The 5,569-nt window shown below is 40.9% G+C and overlaps 1 long non-coding RNA gene across 1 annotated transcript in view; it reads right to left on the bottom strand.

Annotated features, from left to right (window-relative positions):
- The window catches only part of LOC108446802, a 52,000-nt gene extending 46,665 nt beyond the window's left edge, over positions 1-5,335 (bottom strand). The window contains exons 1-2 of the long non-coding RNA XR_001862104.1: positions 5,237-5,335; positions 3,118-3,164 (exon numbers count right to left, since the gene is read on the bottom strand). This is a non-coding gene — a long non-coding RNA (uncharacterized LOC108446802). The remainder of the gene's footprint in view (positions 1-3,117; positions 3,165-5,236) is intronic.
- Positions 5,336-5,569: the final 234 nt, after the last annotated feature.

Here is a 5,569-nt window from a genome sequence, read left to right as displayed (position 1 = left end):
GAAAGGTGTTGACTTTGCTGGAAATGGTTAATATCTTGGTATTTAGAACTATCCTTGGCATTCTTGCACAGCCTGGGGAGGCAGCACTGTGTTTCATAGACTGCATTTTAAAACAATAGTGTCCTGGGTGGCAGCATCTAATTTCTATACACTCTCCTTAAAAAAAAAAAAAAGAGGGAGAGAAAAACTCTTTGCACTTGAAGTTGAGGAGAAAGTTTACTAGCTGTAAAATACTCAGGGGGAGGCAGAGATCCTGGGAAACAGGGGAAAGTGGAGGCTGTGGCCTTCTGTGCCTTGGCATGGAAGGGTTTAAAACCTTCTCTAGAAGGTCCAGGTGCAAATTACCCTGTTTCCACTCCTGATCCTTCCCTAACTCATGGATGCCCTATCTCAAATACAACTTTTGAGCATGGATCCCAGACCTTCCAAATCCCTCTTGCCCAGCTGGCTCAGCACCTTTGGAACGAGGTGACTATCTCTGCAAACCAGTCTCATGATTTTACACTTTTCAGACCTGCACATCTACCTCCAATACTTCCCCAAATGCCATCCCAAAATCCTTTTTTAACTCATTACAAAGAAGCTACAACAAATGCTTGCAGAATGCTGACCTAAAGCACAATTCTTTACCTGATTCTGCACCTTGTAAACTTTATATTTTTTTCTACATGGCCTCTAATTTTGAGTTTCTACTAGAAACCTTGGACAGTCAGACACCACCATTTTGTGGCCAGTTCAATGCAGATGGCCAGGATACTGTATCCATTTCCTCCCAGTATCTGTTTTTTGCCAGTTCTCATTTTGCTCTTCCCAGCAGAGGGGATGCCCAAGATTGGTTAAGGAGAATTAGGCGTCCAAGTCTCTGGTTTAGACTGCTAATGCACACTGCTTGCAATTTGCTTGCAAATCCCCAGGCTTAATCTAACTAGAAGATGTCCTTTTGGCCTCTTTAAGTCTCTTTGCTGCTTATAAGAGAAATCTGTCACACAAAATAAACCAGTGGGGGTTTCCGACAGTAGCCTCCATTCAGGCGAAGTGGTAACTTTTTCCAGGCCAATCTTGATTTCCTACTACCAAACTATGAGCCTCAGAATTATATTCTGCATTGCAGATTTCATATTTGTGGCCTGCAGTCATAGGAAACTTATCCTTCAAAAGTTAATTCAGTAGGACCGCAATATGGGACTTGCTGTTCAAAACAATAGGAAGAGAACATTTATTCTTTTCCTTACTTACCATGGCTAAAATAAAGATTCAAAAAAAAAAAAAAAAAAAAAAAAAAAAAAAAAAAAAAAAAAAAAAAAAAAAAAAATCAACTTTATCTTCTGGAAATATCACATTTGCTTTGTGTCCTTCAGAATCCATTGATTTCGCTCTTCTTCCCCCAGAGTAATTGCCCAAACCTTTTCTGCCCATCTACACTTTCTCTACCACAAGCTGCAGAAGCATTCACTATTAGCATGTCTCGGAGGTGCTGACCTAAAGAGACAATATTAATGACATTAAAAAATCTGTACAGCCTCTTCTATCCTTTTGCATTCTTACTTTTCAGGAGGCAGGGAGCAGAGGAGGGATTTCCACAATAGTATTGTTTCAGCTTAGTATGAAGAAAATCCTTGATTCTTTATGTGTGCTTGGAAGCCTATAGTAATCATATTATTTCAGGGTCCTTATTGCTGGTTAATGGAATTCTTTTAATATTGACCCAAGTTTCTATTAAATAGATTTGCATTGATCTGGTGATGTATAGAGCTCAAGTAAGTCTATCTATGTGTAAGCAAATTAAAAGCCTTAAGCCTATACAGCCAAACTGTATAATCCCATGCTGAAAAATTGATCCTCTGATACTCTCCTGGGGACTTTTTCTTTTCTTTTTAGGTAAAGAGACACCTTCAATTTCTTTGACAGAAAGAAAAATATCACACGTATTTTACGTTCAAAGAAATACAGTCCGAAGTCACCAGAATAAGTCTTTATAATTAGAAACTTCACCTTGCATTGGCACCGACAATTCAGCAGTTATAATGAATATATGAATTATGTTGAATATAATGAATTATGTTGCTACAGCATCACTCATCATTGCTTTCCAGCCTGAGAACAGAGTTCAATATTTTTGAAGGAAGATGTTTACCACAGCCTTGCTGTCACTAAATTCGATACCAGCATCACCCAGACCATTCTCTTTTGAAATCAAATTGGTTTCAGTGTGCCTTTTCCCTGTCCTAGAATAAAAGCATCAAACATACAGATCTCAAAACACTTAGTAAATAACATCTGTCCTTGTTGTATATGTGTATATTGAAGATGCACCCATGAAACCTGTGGCAATAGTAATAAGATCAACAAATCTGCATGAGAACCAGTCTCCAGCCACCACCACGGGTGTTCACAGCCACTGAATGTGAGGATGGGAACAGTGGAATGAGCAGGAGCTCAGATGGGTGGTTTCCCAAGGCACCATGCTCCAGGGTGGCTTATCCCACCTCTAGCAAGAACTGCATTCACTTTGAAGTCTCTCTTCTAAGAGAAGGCACCAGTACTGTTCTTCCTTTCTCTCCCACCATGTCCATTAATTACATTCATCAATTAACCAAGAGATAATCCATCTTCACTATCAGACCGGGCCAGTGGGTTCAGGAAGCACCCAGGGAGCAGGAAGACACACATGCACATACACCCAAATAAGTGGGATGCCTGAAACCTTATTTCCATATGAAATTAGACTAAAATAATCACAAAGCTTGATTCAGTTTCTCAGTTCCTGTTTCACACACATTTTGACCCTCCAGCACAACTGCACTAGAGGTAATCTTTGTCTAACATATTACAGGCTACTAGCAAAACTCTGTAAAAACCACAGCCATACCCTAGGTGCCCAACTGCATATAAAGACCAACCCACATTTTGGCAACCCAGACAGAGTACCTATAATTTGGAGGCCATTCTACATTACCCGGTTAATGTGTGCGTATGCCTCTGCTGTGCACTTATAGTTTGTGAGCAAAGAGTGAGTAAAAACAATCCACAAAAGCCTGCCAAAAAACAGTGGTCAGGATGGCAGAGTTCATGCAGTGAACCATGGGGATGAAGGATAAGTACTGTCTCGATGCTTACCTTACTGAGTGGGAAGGTTTCATGTGGATCTGTTCAAGAAAGGACAGCTAGTAAGGAAAAAACACCTTTTTAGAAATGCTAATTAGCATCAAACACTGATCAATAATCTTTAAAATCTCCCCATTATAAGCATGAACAACTACAGCTTTGAAAATTGATGCAGATCTTGGTGGATGTGAAGATTTTCTGACTGGAAGATCCATATCTGCTGTTACCCTGTGTGCAAGCACTTTCATCGCTTATTATCAATATCCAAAAAAGCATATCAGCAAAACCGGAATTTTTTTAGTTAGAGTATTGCATGCCATGAACCTTGCACATATTTCAAAAAGTGATTTTACTACTTGTTATTCTGCTTCACACTAGGCTGAGACCCAGGACTGATATCTAATCTTTATGCTGTGCATGCAACCTTTCTGCTGGAGGAGTTTTGAATGCCGGGTCAGGAGTGGTTTTCTTTTGATGGGCTTTCCACATGCTTCAGTAGGAGTAGCATAACACCTTGGGTTCTTAATGAAGTTGTGTGCTTACTTCTCCATGATTTCTGAGACATACACAATTATAAAGGGTTAAAACTATTTTTCTGAAGGTCAGCTGCATGAACTTGCTTTGAGGTGACAAGAGTGAAAGCCTCCACATCATCACCAGCTCTAGAGAGTTAGCAGAATGAATAGAGCACATGTCTGCATCAAAGGAAACCCACTGCCTACCAGGACCTCAGTGTTGCATTACGATAGTCTTAAAATCAGTGAAAACTTAATGGAATGCTAAAGAAAAATTACCATCATGGGTTCTTACAAAGTCGTTTTATCACAAAAGCAGTAAATTTCTGTCTGCACAGAGCAAATGAGCCTTGCCTCTCACTCCCTACTAACGGTAGGCATTAGTAACCACGCATGCTCTGTGGTTACCTGCAGGGTTTCCAGGGAGTGCAGGATGCAAACAACCTCTCTTACTTCAGGTGCAGGAGTCAAACTGAAAATAAAGGCTAGTAGTACATCCTGACCCCTTTGCAAGACAAGGGGCTACTTCAGCTGGCTGTGCAGCCCCTCAGGGCTGGGGCATGCTCCTGAATCCTGCCTACCTCAATCTTCTGCCCCAGCCCCGAGCTGGAAGGTGACCTGCAAGAAACTCACAAAAAGCCATTACTGTGTTGTGTCAGCTCAGAAAACCACAACAGGGCCAGGCAGGGGAGGAAAAAGCCTAAGGAGGAAATCAAGGAAATTCACTTTGGCAGAAACTAGCAAAGCCTTTTTCTGAATGTTAACTATCTAATTTAATGAAGTCTAGAGATCAGTAGAGACAATTGTCACTGCCAGATTTGATGCCAATCACAACTCTGGAACATGAGCCAGTGAATGCATCCAACATACAAAGGAGAAAACAAAAACAAGGCAAGGATTTGACCCTTTGCTCTCATGATCCTTTAAGAAGAAATATCACCTTTCAAAACTATGGGGAAAAAATCTTCCCAGTCAGAACAAGTCAGCAAGAAAAAGGAAAGAGAAATCACAAGGCAAAAGACTACAGAATTGTAATTTCTCTCTGTCAGTCTGTGGTGCCTTTAGGGCTGTCGGTGGGAACACTTGTGGGCTGAAAACCTCTGTGTGGGCTGGAAAATTAGGGAAGATTTCTCTAATCCCTGTCAGGGAAGCAGGCCTGCACTTTTTCTTTGTGGGCAGCTGTAAGTCTGCTGTGCCTTCATGGGAGTCCTATTGCTGGGACACACTGCTCCTGTGCCAGTGGGTTCTCAGTATCCTCAGCTCCATCACACCCTTCACCTTATTCTTGAGAAGGCATATGGTGAAGGAGATGTTTTGCATCTCCGTTAAGTATATACAAACTCCAAACCTATGTGCATCAAAGGCACAGCTAAGCAAATTAATATAGTCTGATTTCTTTCAAGCGGGTTTTTCCATACAGATTTTCAATGGAGGAAAATTAGAACTATTAGTTTTGAAAAAGACCTCCAAGTCCAACCCTTGAACCCATAACCCACTAAACTACATCGCAAAGTGACACGTATTCCCATTTTTGAGCACTTCCACTTCTCACTTTTTTCCTGCATATCTGTAGATCTATAGTTCTCACTCTTATGAGTAAACATAGTTTAACATACCATTCCGGATAATCTGCTCCATCCCAAGCTGAAGGACTGAACTCTTTCTACTCTCATCCTCTTGAGGCACCATTCCTTCTCTGAAAATGGGCTCTGGGAAAGCTCTGGAAGAGAGAACAGCATTTCATCCCCTCTAAAATATTAGGAATTTTAAGTGTGCCTATTTCTTTCTTTACATGACTTTTGCATACCTACAGCCTCCTCAGAATAGTCACACCATGAGAAATTCTGATGGTACTAAGAATGCCCTTAGTGTGTCACTATACAATCTAAGGGATTTAGATTAAATTTCTACCAAGCATACAAACACAGAGGGTGATTTGGGGATGGATT

Source organism: Corvus brachyrhynchos, unplaced genomic scaffold (genome assembly GCF_000691975.1).
Source record: "Corvus brachyrhynchos isolate BGI_N302 unplaced genomic scaffold, ASM69197v1 scaffold94, whole genome shotgun sequence".
Taxonomy (NCBI): Eukaryota; Metazoa; Chordata; class Aves; order Passeriformes; family Corvidae; genus Corvus; species Corvus brachyrhynchos.
Note: the sequence above shows the minus strand (reverse complement) of the source record. Positions and strands in the feature narration are given on the sequence as shown.